Source organism: Miniopterus natalensis, chromosome 4, assembly GCF_054644295.1.
Source record: "Miniopterus natalensis isolate mMinNat1 chromosome 4, mMinNat1.hap1, whole genome shotgun sequence".
NCBI lineage: Eukaryota > Metazoa > Chordata > Mammalia > Chiroptera > Miniopteridae > Miniopterus > Miniopterus natalensis.
Window position 1 is genome coordinate 16,114,998 of NC_142084.1, and position 16,325 is coordinate 16,131,322.

At 38.2% G+C, this 16,325-nt stretch overlaps 2 pseudogenes; both read left to right on the forward strand.

The window, feature by feature from the left end:
* The first annotated feature begins 10,751 nt into the window (after positions 1-10,751).
* LOC107538003 (glyceraldehyde-3-phosphate dehydrogenase pseudogene) lies at positions 10,752-11,762 on the forward strand (annotated as a pseudogene).
* Positions 11,763-13,201: 1,439 nt separating this feature from the next.
* On the forward strand, positions 13,202-14,779 carry LOC107537992 (general transcription factor IIH subunit 3-like; annotated as a pseudogene).
* Positions 14,780-16,325: the final 1,546 nt, after the last annotated feature.

Here is a 16,325-nt window from a genome sequence, read left to right on the forward strand (position 1 = left end):
CCATTATAATTCACACCAGTATAAATTCTTCAACATATATTAAGGTTTGATGTCTCTCTCACACATCAATGTTTCTCACCCTCTCTCTCTTTCTCTCTCCCTCTCTCTCCCCTTTCCACTCTCTCTGGGGAAAAAAAGAAAGGTGAATGACCAGTAAAGGTAAGAAATCAATGAGAGCTGAACAAAGTCCTGCAAGTGAAGGAGGGGTAAGGAAAGAGTAAAAGAGATAGGGAAAGGAATGTATCTAAAATCCTTCATTCTTTGCAAAGAGTTCCTTACCAATATAAACACTCTCTTCTCCAGTAACTTGTTGATATATAGTAATTCTTTCCCCACTTTGATTACATTCATAGGGGTTTTTTTAACCAATATTACTTGATCTGATGTTGAATAAGTTGTCCATACAGTAAAGGCATTATTGAACTTCTTATGTTTGTATTCAGCAGTATGAATTCTCTAATATATAGTAAGTCTAAATATCTAACTACATTTACTATATTAATCAAGTTTCTCACCAGTATGAATTCTCTGATAATGAGTAACGTGTCCACATATCATAAAAGCTTTCCCACATTCCTTACATTCATAATTATTATCATCAGTATGAATTCTCTGGTTTGAGGAAAGAACTCAATTATGTCTAAAGGCCTTCCCACATTCTTTATATTTCTGTGAGTTCTCATCTGTATGAATCCTCTGATGTTTATTAATTTGTCCATACACAGTAAAGGCTTCCGTTCATTCTTTACATTCATAAAATTTGTAGCCAGTATGAATTCTCTGGTTTGAAGAAATAACACAATCAGGTCTAAAGACAATTCCACACTCTTTATATTACTATGGTTTCTCACCTGTTTGAATACTCTGATGTGAATAAATTGTGCACATGCAATAAAGGCTTCATTGCATTTCTAATATTTATAAGCATCTCACCAGTATAAATTCTCTAACATATAGTAAGAACTGAATTAAGCCTAAATGTCTTTCCACATTTCATACATTCATCAGGTTTTTCATCAGTATAAATTCTTGATGTTAAGTAACTTGTCCTCACACTATAAAGGCTTTCCTACATTGCTAATATTCATAAAGCTTATCAAACATGTAAATTCTATGGTTTGCGGAAAGAACTCAATTAGTTTTAAAAATATTCCTACTACTTATGTTCACAGGATTTCTCATCAGTATAAATTTTCTGGTGTTCACTAAATTACCCACGTAATGACTTTCTCACATTAACATTCATAAAATTTCTCACCAGTATGAATTCTCTATGGCGTAGTAAGGATTGAATTAAATTTATTTATCTACTTACTTACTTATTCTTTCATTCATTTTTTTAGAGAGAGGAAGAGAGAGAGAGAGAGAGAGAGAGAGAGAGAGAGAAACATTAATTAGTTACCTCTCATTCTGACCGAGATGGAACATGCAACCTAGGTATGTACTCTGACTAGAAATTGAACCCGCAACCTTTTGGTGTACAGGACAACACTCCAACCAACTGAACCATCCACCGAGGGCACGACTGAATTAAATTTAAACATCTGTTTACATTTCTTACATTCATTGTTTTTCCCAACCAGTATGAGTTCTCTGATGTTGACTAAATTGATATTCATCACTGAAGGTCAGTACACATTCTTTATGATTATATCATTTCTACTTAGAGCAAATTTTTTTTCTCAAATTTGAAAAAGATTATATTTATGATATTGGTTACAGAGTTTCTGTTATAAATTATGTGTTATAAAATGAGAGAATTCTATAAGCGGTCATTTTTAGAGATAATAATTTGGATTAAAAATTCTTTTGAGATACCTGACACCTTTCAAACATGCTCTCACACTTTCAGTCATTTCAAAAAATAGAGGCCTTAACTGAAGTGTATTACTTCTTAATCTGATTCCTTAATTCCTAGATAACATATTCAGTGTTCACTCTCCTTAATTCTGAGTCCAAAGGCTGTTGTGGAGATATAAGTTCCAGAACTAGAGTGGTATATCTCATACAGCATTCTCAGAGGAAAAAGTTTTACTAGTAAGTTAGTTTTGTGCAGCTTACTACTTACAACTTTCCAATAATCTCTTTTTTTAAAGGTTTTTAAATTGAATTTTAGAGAGAGGAAGTGAGAGGGAGAGAAAAAGAAGCATTGATGTGAAAGCAAACACCAATCACCTGCTTCCTGCACGCCCCCTACCTGGGACTGAGCCAGCAACCCAGGCATGTGCCATGATCATGTATAGAACTGGCAACCTTTTGATGCACAGGATGACACCCAACCCACTGAGCCACCCTGGCTGGAGCTCCAATAATCTTGTAAGCATAAAATTTCCCATATGAATATCCTCCCAATCAAAAATGCCTGCAATTGTTGGATTCTGACCCTGAACACTGACTAGGTGGACTACATAAATAAACTGAAAAGTAAAATCAAATAAGGTGGAAAAGCATTTTTATTGATTTGCTAGGGTAAATTAATAATTTGTTACCACAAATTACCACAAGCTTGATGGGTTAAAGCAAAAGAAATGTATTCTCTCACAGTTCTAGAGGCCAGATTATGATGTCAAGTTGTTAGTAGGCTCTAGGGGAGGGTCCACAGGGTGGGGGTGGTGACATTCAACTGACTTTCCACCCTAGAACCATGGCCTGATTTGTCTGTAACCTCACAGAGAAAACTTTCACATTTGTAAACACTACTGTGACTAGATAATCTTAATCTAATATTTAACAAAAAATATTTAAAGCTATCAATTTATTTAAATCAACACAAATAAATAGGAATTACCTCATGTGATTATGGAGGTTGAGAAGTCCCAAGATCTGCAGTCTGAAGGCCCTGGGAACCAGGAGAGCTGCTAATGGTGTGAGTTCCCGTCTGACTCTGAAGGCAGAAGAAAACTAATCAAAGACCAAGAGACAAAGAGAGTGAATTCTCTCTAGTTTAGCCTTTTATTTTATTTTGACCTTCAACAGATTGGATAACGCCCACCCACACTGAGGAAGACAATCTTTATTCACTCTACGAATTCAAATGTTAATCTCATCCTGAAACACCCTCAAAGACACACATAGAATAATGTTTAACCAAATATCTTGGCACCCCATGGACCAGGCAAGTTGGTACACAAAAATGACCAAGACAGTATGTCTTTGTTCTTAGAAGACAGGTACCTGAAGTATTTCAGTATGAGTGTTATGTGTTTAACTGACTGTTAAATGATTTAACATTTGTAATATTTATCTAACATTGTAAAAATCATTTAACATTTAATCTCTCTCATATATATATACATATATGTGTGTGTGTGTGTATATATATATATATACTATATAGCAAGTGTTAACAATTAGTGAACCTTAAGTGAAAGATATATAAATGTTCATTGTCTTATTCTTGCAAGTTTTCTGTAGATTTCATATTTGCAACAGTTGAAAAAGTATTGAGAATCTGACTTTTATTTTCCCCACTGTTACCCTGGTCAAAGTCATCATAATCTCTCATGAGGATTACTGAACTAGGCTTTTATCGTATCTTCCCGCTTTTACCCTTTCCTCCCTACATTTATTTTCAACATGCAGACAGATTGACTTTAACCATATCACTTCTGTCCTGAAAAAAGAAGTTCTAGCTCACTGTTTCACTCAGAGCACAAGGCAAAGCCTTACTGTAACACAGACCAAATTGTCTGGTTCTCCCACCCTTACCTCATTTCCTACAGCTCTCCTTACTATCTTTCTCTGCTTCAACCACACCAACATCAGTGCTGTTCCTTGAACACACCAAGCACACATCTTCCTTAGGGCCTTTGCTTTAGATTTTCTGTCTTCCTGGAATGTGTTCCCCCAGAAAACCACTTGGGTAACTTCCTCACTCTGCTTCAAGTCTTTGCTTAAATTGAACTTCCTAATGAGACCTACCATGATTATCCTATTTAGCTATTTAATATTGCAAGGTGTACCTCCCATCCCACACAGATTCTTGATCCTCTTAATTAGTTCTACCCTTTCTTTCTACCAAAACATATATTATCTTCATCTTATTAATTATAATTCACTTTTTATTGTCTTATTTGTTGTTTGTCTCTCCTTATAATAAAATTTCCTCAAGGGTTTGGCTTTTTGTCTACTCTATTCAGTGGTATATACCCAATTCCTAGAAGGGTGCCTAGTATAGAGTATATACTCAATACATATCTATTGATGAAGACAAATTATTATAATGAAATTTATATATTAATTTTGACCTGATATTTAAAAGGAAGTGAGCCAAGCCCTGGCCAGTGTAGCTCAGTTGGTTGAGCATCGTTCCTTGCATGGTAAAGTGCCCAGTTTGATTGCCCATCAGGGCACATGCCTAGGTTGTGGGTCTGATCCCCAGTTGGGGTGCATGCAGGAGGCAACTGATCGATGTTTCTCTCTTTCCCTTCCTCTCTCTCTAAAATCAATAAAGACATTTTTTTAAAAAAAAGAAAGTGAGCCAAGAATGACTCAACAGTTTATTGCTTTAGCAACAAAAACAGTAAAGTTGTCTTCAATTCAAATAGGAAAGACTGTGAGAAGAGCAAATTTGTGGGACAAAAATCAAGTGTGTGATTCAGATATATTAAATTATAGATGTAGCCCGGCCGGGCATGGCTCAGCGGTTGAGCATCGACCTAGGATCCAGGTGATCCAGGTTCGATTCCCAGTCAGGGCACATGCCCAGGTTGTGGGCTCAATCAATGACTCTGTCATCATTGATGTTTCTATCTCTCTCTCTCTCTCTCTCTCCTTTCCTCTCTCTGAATCAATAAAGATATATTTTTTAAAAAAAAATTTTTTTTAATTACAGATGTATATCAGTCATTCCTCATGGAAATGTCTAGTATGCAGTTGGATGTATGAGTCTGCACTTTGAGAAAATATTTAAATTGAAGTTATAAATTTGGAAATTGTTGGCAAATAATTTTAAATACCATTTAAATAATTTTTTTATTTTAAATTGCATTTCTTTTTTAAATTATTTATTTTTTACAAATATCCCTCTTTTCCCCCATTGATCCCTTCCACCCTGCATCCACTCCACCACCAGACCTTCTCCATACCAATGTCTAGGTCCACAGGTTATGCATTAAGCATATAAGTTCTTTGATTAATCTCTCCCCACCCACTCCCCCATCCCTGTCTTCTGTCTGAGATCCCTCAGTCTGTTCATGCTTCTGTGTCTCTGGATCTATTTTGTTCATCAGTTTATTTTGTTCATTATATTTGACATGAGTGAGATCATGTGGTACTGGCTTATTTTGCTTACAATAATACTCTCCAGTTCCATCCATGCTGTCCCAAAGAGTAAGAGATCCTTCTTTTTTACAGCTGCATAGTAGTCCATGGTGTAAATGTAACACAGCTTTTTTATCCACTCATCTACTGATGGGCACTTGGGCTATTTCCAGATCTTAGCTATTGTAAATTGTGCTATGAACATAGGGGTGCATAAGTTCTTTGCGATTGGTGTTTTGGGTTCCTTCTAGGATATATTCCTAGAATTGGGATCACTGGGTCAAATGGCAGTTCCATTTTTAAATTTTTGAGGAAACTCCACACTGTTTTCCATAGTGGCTGCACCAGTCTGCATTCCCACCAGCAGCGTACTAGGGTGCCCCTTTCTCCACATCCTCACCAGCACTTGTTTTTTGATTTGATGGTAGCCATTCTGACAAGTGTGAAGTGATAACTCGTGGTAATTTGCATCTCTCTGATGATTAGTAACTAAGCATTTTTTCATGTCTCTTAGCCATCTGTATGTCCTCTTTGGAGAAGTGTCTATTTAGGTTCTTTGCCCATTTTTTAATTGAATTTTCTTCCTTTTGTTAAGTTGTATGAGTTCCTTATATATTTTGGATATTAACCCTTTATCAGATGTGTCCTTGGCAAGCATCTTCTCCCATACAGTGGGCTCCTTTTTCATTTTGTTGATGGTTTCTTTTGCTGTGCAGAAGTTTTTATTTTGATGTAGTCTCATTTGTTTATTTACTCCTTTGTTTTTCTTGCCCTAGATGTATCAGCAAACATATTGCTACAAGAGATGTCTGAGATATTGCTGCTTACGTTTTCTTCTAGGATTTTTATGGTTTCATGCCTTACATTTAAGTGTTTTATACATTTTGAGTTTATTTTTGTGTATGGTGTAAGTTGGTGGTCTAGTTCATTTTTTTGCATGTACCTGTCCAATTTTCCCAACACTATTGAAGAGACTGTCTTTACTTCATTGTATGTTCTTGCCTCCTTTGTCAAATATTAATTGAGCGTAATGGCTTAGGTCGATTTCTGGGTTCTCTGTTCTGTTCCACTGGTCTATATGTCTGTTCTTGTGCCAGTACCAGGCTGATTTGATTACAGTGGCTTTGTAGTATAACTTGATATCTGGTATTGTGATCCTTCCAATTTTGTTCTTCTTTCTCAAGATGACCATGGCTATTTAGGGTCTTTTTTAGTTCATATAAATTTTTGAAGTGTTTGCTCTAGATCTGCGAAATATGCTGTTGGTATTTTAATAGGGATTGCATTGAATTTATAGATTGCTTTGGGTAGTATGGACATTTTAATGATGTTAATTTTTCCACTCCATGAACACGGTATATTCTTCCACTTGTTTATATCTTCCTCTATCTCTTTTTGTGACGTCCTGTAGTTTTCTGAGTACAGGTCTTTTACTTTTTTGGTTAAGTTTATTCCTAAGTATCTTGATTTTTTTTTTTTTTTTTTGCAATGAAAAATAGGATTTTTTTTTTTTTCAGTTTCTCTTTCTAAAAGTACATTATTGGTGTATAAAAATGCCATTGATTTCTTGGTGTTAATTTTGTATCCTGCTTCCTTGTCAAATTCATTTATTAAATCTAGTAGTTTTTTGGTGGAGTCTTTAGGATTTTTCTAAATACAATAACATGTCATCTGCAAATAATGACATTTTTACTTCCTCCTTTCCAATTTGGATGCTTTTTATGTTTTCTTCTTGTCTGATCACTGTGGCTAGGACTTCCAGTACTATGTTGAATAAGAGGGGTGAAAGTGGACACCCCTGTCTTGTTCCTGTTCTTAGGGGAAATGCTTTTAGGTTTTGCCCACTGAGTATGATGTTGGCTGTAGCTTTGTCATATATGGCCTTATTATGTTGAAGTATGATCCCTCTATTCCCACTTTGCTGAGAGTTTTTATTAGAACTGGGTGTTGGATTTTGTCGAATGCTTTTTCTGTGTCTATTAATATGATCATGTGATTTTTTTCTTTCAATTAGTTTATGTGATATATCACGTTTATGAATTTGTGAATATTGTATCAGCCTTGCATCCCTGGAATAAATCCCCTTGGTCATGGTGTATGATCTTCTTAATATATTGCTGGATGCGATTTGCTAAAATTTTGTTGAGGATTTTAGCATCTATGTTCATCAGGCTTATTGGCCTGTAATTTTCTTTCTTTGTAGTGTCTTTATCTGGTTTTGGAATTAGACTAATGCTAGCCTCATAAAAATAGCTTGGAATTGTTCCTTCCTCTTTGATTTTTTGGAATAGTTTGAGGAGGATAGGTGTTAGTTCTTCTTTGAATGTTTGGTAAAACTCCCTTGTGAAGCCTTCTGGACCAGGTTTTTTGTGTGCTGGGAATTTTTTTATTATTGCTTCAACTTCATCAGCAGTTATCAGTCTATTCAGATTTTCTGGCTCTTCCTGACTGAGTTTTGGAAGGTTGTATTTTTCTAGGAATTTGTCCATTTCATCCAGGTTGTCCAGCTTGCTGGTGTATAGTTGTTCATAGTATTTTCTTACAATCCTTTGTATTTCTGTTGGGTCAGTTGTTACTTTACCTGTTTCATTTTTTATGTTGTTTATTTGGGGCCTCTCTCTTTGTTTCTTTACGAGTCTGGCTAACGTTTCATCAGTCTTGTTTATCTTTTCTTTTTTTTATTCATTTATCATAATTGTTGAAAGTGTTACAGATATCCCCCCTTTTTCTCCCATTGATCCCCTCCCCCACACACACCCGCCCTCCTCCTAGGTCTTCACCACATTATTGTCTGTGTCCATGGGTTATGCATATATGCATATAAGTTTTTTGATTATCTCTCCTCACCCACTCACTCACCCATCCCTGCCTTCCCACTGAGATTCATCATTCTGTTCCATGCTTCTATGTCTCTGGATCTATTTTGTTCCTCAGTCTATTTTGTTTATTAGATTCCACATATGAGTGAGATCATGTAAAATTAAATCATGAAGAATCGGAAAACCTGAATAGGCCAATACAAACTGATGAAATTGAAGGAGTAATTTAAAAAAATTCCCAGCAAGCAAAAGCCCTGGTCCAGACGGCTTTACAGGAGACCTTTCTAATTCTTTAAATTGTAGGGTTAGATAGTGTTGATTTTTTTGTCTGGAAGATCTATTCAGTGAAGTCAGTGGGGTGTTAAAGTCCACGACTGACTGTATTGCTGTTGATTTCTCCCTTAAAGTCCTTAAGGTTATTACTGATAGGTCCTTATTTATTGCCATTTTAATTCTTTATGCCTATATTTCTCTCTCTATTTCTTATTATTATTACAGCAGTCCCTTTAACATTTCCTGCAATGTTGATGTGGTGGTGATAAACTCCTTTGGCCTTTTTTGTCTGGGAAGCTCTTTATTTCACCATCTATTTTGAATGATAGCCTTGCTGGATAGAGTAGTCTTGGTTTCAGATCCTTGTTTTGCATTACCTTGAATACTTCATGCCATTCCCTTCTGGCCTGTAGAGTTTCTCATGTGAGCTCCTTTGTAGATAACAAATTGCTTTTCTCTTGCTAGCTTTAATATTCTTTCTTTGTTTTGAATTTTTGGCATTTTAATTATGATGTGTGGGTGTGATCCTCTTTGGATTCTTCTTGCTTGGGACTCTCTGTGCCTCCTGAACTTGTGTGAGTTTTTCCTTCACCAGGTTAGGGAAGTTTTCTGCCATTATTTCTTCAAACAGGTTCTCTAACTCTTGCTTACTTTTGACCTCCTCTGACACTCCAATAATGTGAATATTGTTATGTTTCATGTTGTTTCATAGCTCCCTTAGACTGTCCTCTTGTTTTTTTAATTGTGTTTTCTTTTTGGTTCTCTGATTGAGTGATTTTTTCTACCTTGTCCTCTAATTCACTGATCCTGTCCTTAGCTTCCTCTAATCTGCTGTTTATTCCTTCCAATGTATTCTTTATTTCTGCTATGTTATTCTTCATTTCCTTCATAGTTTTTATATCCTTCTTCATTCTGTTGAGCATCCTTACAATCAGTATTCTGAACTCTTTCTGATAGATTGCTTATCTCCATTTCATTTAGCTCTTTTTCTGATGACTTCTCTTGTTCTTTCATTTGGGGCTTGTTTTTTTGTCTCTCCATTTTTGCTGCTTATTTGGGTTTGTTTCTATGTATAAGGAAGGCCTGCTAGGACTCTCAGTCTTTTTGGAAGGTCTCTGGTGCAGGCCAATGTCAGAGGCTGTTTGTAACTGGCCTTGAGTACCCTGTTTGGAGTTATCAACAACCCATGGCTTGAGGTCCCTTCTGTTAGGGCTGGGTGCATTTGAACACAACCAAGGTGCCCACCAAATTCTGCTTTTCCAAGGCTCATGTCCAGAAGCAGATCAGGCAAAGACTCAAAGCACTTTGAAGTCTACCTCTGCCTGAAGGCTGATTAATCTGATTCCTTAATGAGCCTCAGGCTATAGAAACTCCACGGGGTAGGGCAAGCAGTTTTCCAGTGGGGTGGGGCAATTGCTTCCCCCTCAAGCAAAAGCTGCTTGGAAGGTAAATGTCTGCCTCTGTAATAAGGAGGAATGACTCAGGGTGCCCTCTGAGCTCTATCTCCAGAGCCTATAACCCTAGATTCTCTTCACAGGGCTCCAGTCCACTCTGCCCTCTCTCTGCTATGGCCCAAGGTGAATGGCTGCATACAAAACTTTGTGTGTTGTCTCTTTAAGAGGGTGCCTGCATTTCCAGCCATCTCTCCCTGGCAGACAGAAACCCCTATGCTTTTCACAGCCAGATGTTATGTGGGCACCTTTCTCAGTTCTTGTGCTCTTGGCTGGGAAGCCCAGCCTGGGGTTTAGGCCCCAGAGTCCTCAGTGGGAAACCCCACAGCTGAGATATCCCTCTGGACCTTCAGCTACTGCCTGTGGGAGCCCAACCGGCCCTCTCCCACCTCTGCGCTTCCTACCAGTCTCTATGTGGTCTCCAGTTTTCCTCCTTGGTTATGAGGGTGCTCTCCGGCTCATCTTCTGTTGCAGTTGATTATTCAGGATGGTTTTTCTGTATTTTAGTTGTAATTCCAGTTTGGTCCCAGAAGAGTGTCAGCGTAGCTTCCATGCATCAGCCACCATCTGTAATCTCCCTTGTTTATCTTTTCAAAGCACCAGCTCTTGGTTTTATTGATCTTTTGTATTGTTTATTTTAGCTTCTATGTTATTATTTTCTGTTCTGATCTTTATTATTTCCTTCCTTCTACTTACTCTGGGCTTTTCTTGTTGTTCTCTTTCTAAGTCTTTAAGCTGTAGGGTTAGACATTTAAATAATTTTAAATACTATTTGAAATAATGACACTAAATTATACTACCACAGGAGCAGACTAAGTACCAAGTCCTGGAATACACATTAATGAAGGATTTTGTTCTATGAAAAACCATGGCAGGCTCTCTGCTCCTCTTGTTCATCAGACAGTTGAGTCTTCCCGTGCAGTACCAGCCGCAAACCAGTAATGTGATGGTGAAGATTGGAGTGAACGGATTTGGCCATATTGGGTACCTGGTTACCAGGGCTGCTTTTAACTTTGGCAAAGGGGATATTGTTGCCATCATTGACCTCAACTACATGGTCTACATGTTCCAGTATGACTCTACTCATGGCAAGTTCAAAGGCACAGTCAAGGCTGAGAACGGGAAGCTTGTCATCAATGAAAAGTCCATCTCCATCTTCCAGGAGTGAGATTCCACCAACATCAAATGGGGTGATGCTGGTGCTGAGTATGTTGTGGAGTCTACCGGTGTCTTCACTGCCATGGAGAAGGCTGGGGCTCACTTGAAGGGTGGAGCCAAGAGGGTCATCATCTCGGCCCCTTCTCTGGATGCTCCCATGTTTGTGATGGGTGTGAACAATTACAAGTATGACAACCCCATCAAGGTTGTCAGCAATGCCTCCTGCACCACCAACTGTTTGGCCCCTCTGGCCAAGGTCATCCATGACAACTATGGCATCATGGAGGGACTCATGACCACAGTGCTTGCCATCACTACCACCCAGGCGGCCATGGATGGCCCCTCTGGGAGGCTGTAGCATGATGGCTGAGGGGCTGCCCAGAACATTATTCCTGCTTCTACTAGAGCTTCCAAGACTGTGGGCAAGGTCATCCCTGAGCTGAATGGGAAGTTCACTGGCATGGCCTTCCATGTCCCCACCCCCAACGTGTCAGTTGTGGATCTGACCTGCTGCCTGGAGAAAGCTGCCAAATACGATGACATCAAGAAGGTAGTGAAGCAGGCATCAGAGGGCTCCCTCAAGGGCATCCTGGGCTACACTGAGGACCAGGTTGTCTCCTGTGACTTTAACAGTGACACCCACTCTTCCACCTTTAATGCTGGGGCTGGCATTGCCCTCAATGACCACTTTGTCAAGCTCGTTTCCTGGTATGACAATGAATTTGGCTACAGCAACAGGGTGGTGGACCTTATGGTCCACATGGCCTCCAAGGAGTAAGAGCCCCCTGGACCACCAGCCCCTGTGAGAGAAAGAGGCCCTCAGCTGCTGGGGAGTTCTTGCCCCAAATCGATCCCCCAACACAGAACGCCTGACCTCCATGGTTTCCATCCCAGACCCCCTGAAGAAGTTGAGGGGCTTAGGGAGCCCTACCTTGTCATGTGCCATCAATAAAGTTCACTGTACCCCCGCCACCCCAAAAAAGAAAAACCATGGCAAAGTGAACAGACAACAGCTAAAGAGAATATAGTTGCAATGTCTGAAAAAACAAACAACTAATATCTGGAAAATAAAGGAAATCAACAACAAAAAGACAGGAATCACAATGACAATACAGTCCACTGACCAAAATGGAAAATCAAAAGAAAAGATATACTATAAAAGAACGTCTCCCCAAATTAATCCTCATTATTAATATTTGTTGATAATCACAGGCATGAAATTAAAAGAAAGTGATATAACACTTCACATCAAAATGATATAACATTTATATCAAAATGCGAAAGACATGTGGAAAAGAATAGGGAAATAAAGGAAATCGCATGCATTGTTGTGGGGAGTGTAGTCTGATGCAGCCCTTCTGGAGACCAACTAGAGCTACTTAATCAAATTAAGTAGAATACTCTACAAACTATTAGTTTTATTCCAGTGTTGTATTCAAAAGAAATTTTTATACAGGTGCAGACAGGGATACAGGTATGAGGGTGTTGTTAATTTCTGCATTTTGTCAAAGAATGATTTTCAAAATATTAAAAACATAATTCTCATACAAATAGACAGTGAACTGGTCAATTTTACTTAGCTCATTGATAATGGAATTAGAAAAATGACAAAACTGGCCAAAAATAATACAATAAATGTGAATTTTAAAATTGGGGGATGGGAAGAATGCTAAAATATGATTGCTAAATTAAATTTTAAAATGATTAATGTTCACCAGGACAACAAAACTTTGATGGTTAATTGCTCTACTTGACAGATAAACCATCACCACATAGCAATCAGTTTTACAGAACTAAAAAAACTCTGGATCCTAATCAACTACGCAAACTAAGTTATGCCCCTGTCTAGTATAAGATATTTCTTAGAGAAGCTTGTAGAAAATGTCTTAAAATTATTTTGAACAGTCATACAGTTAACTTTTTGCTTCACTTCCATGTTTTGGATATTTTCTTAATCCCTCTGACTATGAATAATTCCAAAATATTATTCTTCATTATTAAAAGACTGTATTATGCAGGTTTTGTTGTGGTGATGGTTTGACTAGATTTATAGATGAAACAAAGGGTATTCACTAACATATAAGCCTTTGTATGGTCAATAAATCCAGAGCTATACAGTGCTGAGCCACTACTGGTCCATAGAATTAGCAGCTGTCAAAGTATCATGTAAGGAATCTAAATTGCATTTTCAATAGCCTCTGTCTTTCAGAGCTGTTGTCTTGTTTGTCATCTATTCCAATGTTAGAAAACCCAAACCAAGATATTCATCTCAATCAGGTTCTGTCTTCAGCACTAGTAAATGTGAATGATATATTCTTTTTGCTAGGTTTCCAAAATTTGCTAGAACTCCTGCCTGCTGATAAGTCACATTCCTTATTCTTTGTAAGGCTGATATCCATAAGCCCCAAAGAATAGATACCAGATGAGATTCTTAGATGAGCATCTTAGGCATTGGTTCCACATATGAAATACAATTCAAGCTTCTTGATGATGGGATTGTTATACTTAATAAAATTAAATCTGTTCTTAAATATTATACTTGTGGTCTTGGTTGCACAAATGATGAGTCAGATTATTGGACAATTTTTATCTGTGTGTGTGTGTGTGTGTGTGTGTGTTTTAAAGGGAAGATTCTGAATACAACAGAGAACATGGCAGGCCCTCGTGGTGGTTATAGTCTAGTGGGGGAAACAGACAATAGAAGATGAAATGAAACTACTAGTTATCATAGTTGATACCAACCCAGTTTGGTGGGGAAAGCAAGCATTAAAGGAATCAAAATGCATAGATGCACTAATAGTGCTAGGAAATTCTCATTTTCATGAACTGTTCCAACAAACTTGCTGTGATAGCAAGCCACATTCAAGAAATTCAATTCTTATATCCTGGAAAGAATGGCAAACTTGGAGACTTCTCCTGGGACCCTGGCAACCCTCCTTTTGAATTCAATCCTTCAGGGAGTAAAGATGGACAGTAGGAGTTAACAGCAACAAATGAAGTTATTGTTGAAGAGATTAAAGATTTAATGACTAAGATTGACATAAAAGGTCAACATATAGTAACTCTGCTGGCAAGATCCCATGCCAAAGCTCTTCGCTACATTCACAGAATGAACAAGGAGGTTAAAGATAATCAGGAAAAAAAGCCCTGGCTGTGTGGCTCAGCAGTTAACATAGGCCCAAGCCCTGAAGGGTCACTGGTTTGACTCCCATCCATGTACCTGAGTTGCAGATTTGATCCCCATTGCATGCAGGAGGCAATCAATGGGTGTGTCTCTCTCATATCAATGTTTCTCTCTCCCTCCCACCCTCCCTTCCACCCTCTCTAAAAATATCAATGTAAAAAATCCTCAGATGAAGATTAACCAAAATAAAAATAAAAATCAGGAAATGAAGTCAAGGATATTGGTGATTAAGGCTGCAGAAGACAGTGCATGTTATCATCTTTGCAGCACAGAAACAATATTTTGACTGATTCCTGTGTATTAGACTCTGATCCAGGACTCCTCCAATACACTTGTAACATCACAGGGGGACTGTAGTTGAAGGTGCCTCAGATGCCCTCCCTTCTGCAGTATTTACAGAGGGTTTTTCTTCCTTATCAGGATCAGAGATATTAGTTAATCCTCCAACCCACAATTCATGAGCTGTGTGCTTCTGTCACGCAAACCTTGTTGAAATTGGCTATGTCTGTTCTGTCTGCTTGTCAGTATTCTGCGATTTCAGCCCTATATGCACTACCTGTGAGACTGCCTTTAAGATTTCTCTAACTCCTGTATTAAAGGCCAAGAAAAAGAAACTAAAAGTGCCTGCATGATGATACAACTTTTCCCCATCTTTTGAGCTTTTATAAAAATTGTGTGTGGGGCAGTCTTTGTAGGAAGGCTCTGAAATAAATACAGATACACACACACACACACATATATATGTATATATATACATATATACATATATATGTGTGTATATATATATGAATTTTTAATGAAGTTTCTTAGAGCATATTATTCTTTAAAAATGATCCTCATCCTGTACTTCTGGGTGACTGATTTATATAAGGGAGTCATTCTATGCAGTATACATAACCTAAAATGTTTTCAGACTGATTTTTGTCCAGAAAAGGGGAAGAAAGCACACATTTGTGACTTTTTAAAATAGGGACAATCATTTGTCAAATCAGTAATTGATTATAGGCTTAAGAACTTATTACCCAAGTCTAGGTTCTGTCTGAAATGTTACATCTGAAATTTGAACACAGTGTTAAAAAAAGGGAAGTAACAGCATTAATCAACATGGAACATCTTATCTGAATCAACTGTTAACTTTGACAATAGTCATGTTAATAAAATCCTTATTGTCTAAATTGAGATTTAGCTTCAGATATTAGAAGTTATTTATTATTTTGTGTAACATTAGTACATGTTTAGACAAAGATATCCAAATAATAATAATAGCCGGTCACCGAATCACTTAGAAAATCTCATTTTAAATGAGTAAGGCGAGTGAGTACAGTAGCCTGGTAGCAGTTCCTTCTTCAAAAACAGTTGTGTGAAGCGCTCACTTGTGAAAGTTAATGTCTGGATTGTGAGGGGTACTTCCAGGGCAGGGGACAGGAGGACATTGGATTCTTTATAGTTAAGTGTCATCTACAAACTGAATTATTTCCTTTTTAACAGAGGAAAAGGAAAAAAAGCATTAATATTGGAGAACTGTTCTCTAGAAGCTTTGGACTAAATACTGAAAAGTTCTTTCAATTCAAAAGAAAAATTATTTGTAATTTCAACCCTAAAAAACATTTTTCTATGTAACCTTGAAGTTATTAAAAGTTCTTTTGAATTCCAGCATAGTGTAGGAAGGGTTCTCAGAAACAGTGGCTAGTTTGGTTTGTTTTTAAAAGTATGTTGAGAGGAACAAGATGGCAGCATAGATCCCTGCGGTCCCCGCACCTCCTACAACCACATCAAAATTACAACTAAAATACAGAACAACCATCACTCAGAACCTCCTGAAATCTGGCTGAACAGAAGCCCTACAACCAGGGAACTGAAGGAGCACCGAGACCAGGAAGAGGGGCAGAGACGCGGGTGGATTGGGGTGAATCTTGGAGACGGAGATGCGGCCGCGGGCCCACACCCGGTGCCACAGGGTTAAGCCCGGGTGGGAATCTCGGCAGTGGAGGCTTCCCGGAGGAGTGAGGGCTCCCAGCCCCACATCGGGCCCCCAGCCCAGGGTTCCAGTGCTGGGAAGAGAAGTCCCCACAACTTCGGTCTGTAAAACCAGCAGGGACTGTCTGTGAGGGTTGCGGAGGCTGCGGGAGTCCCGGTGAGCTCCTCTTAAAGGGCCGCGCATGGACTCACTCAGACACG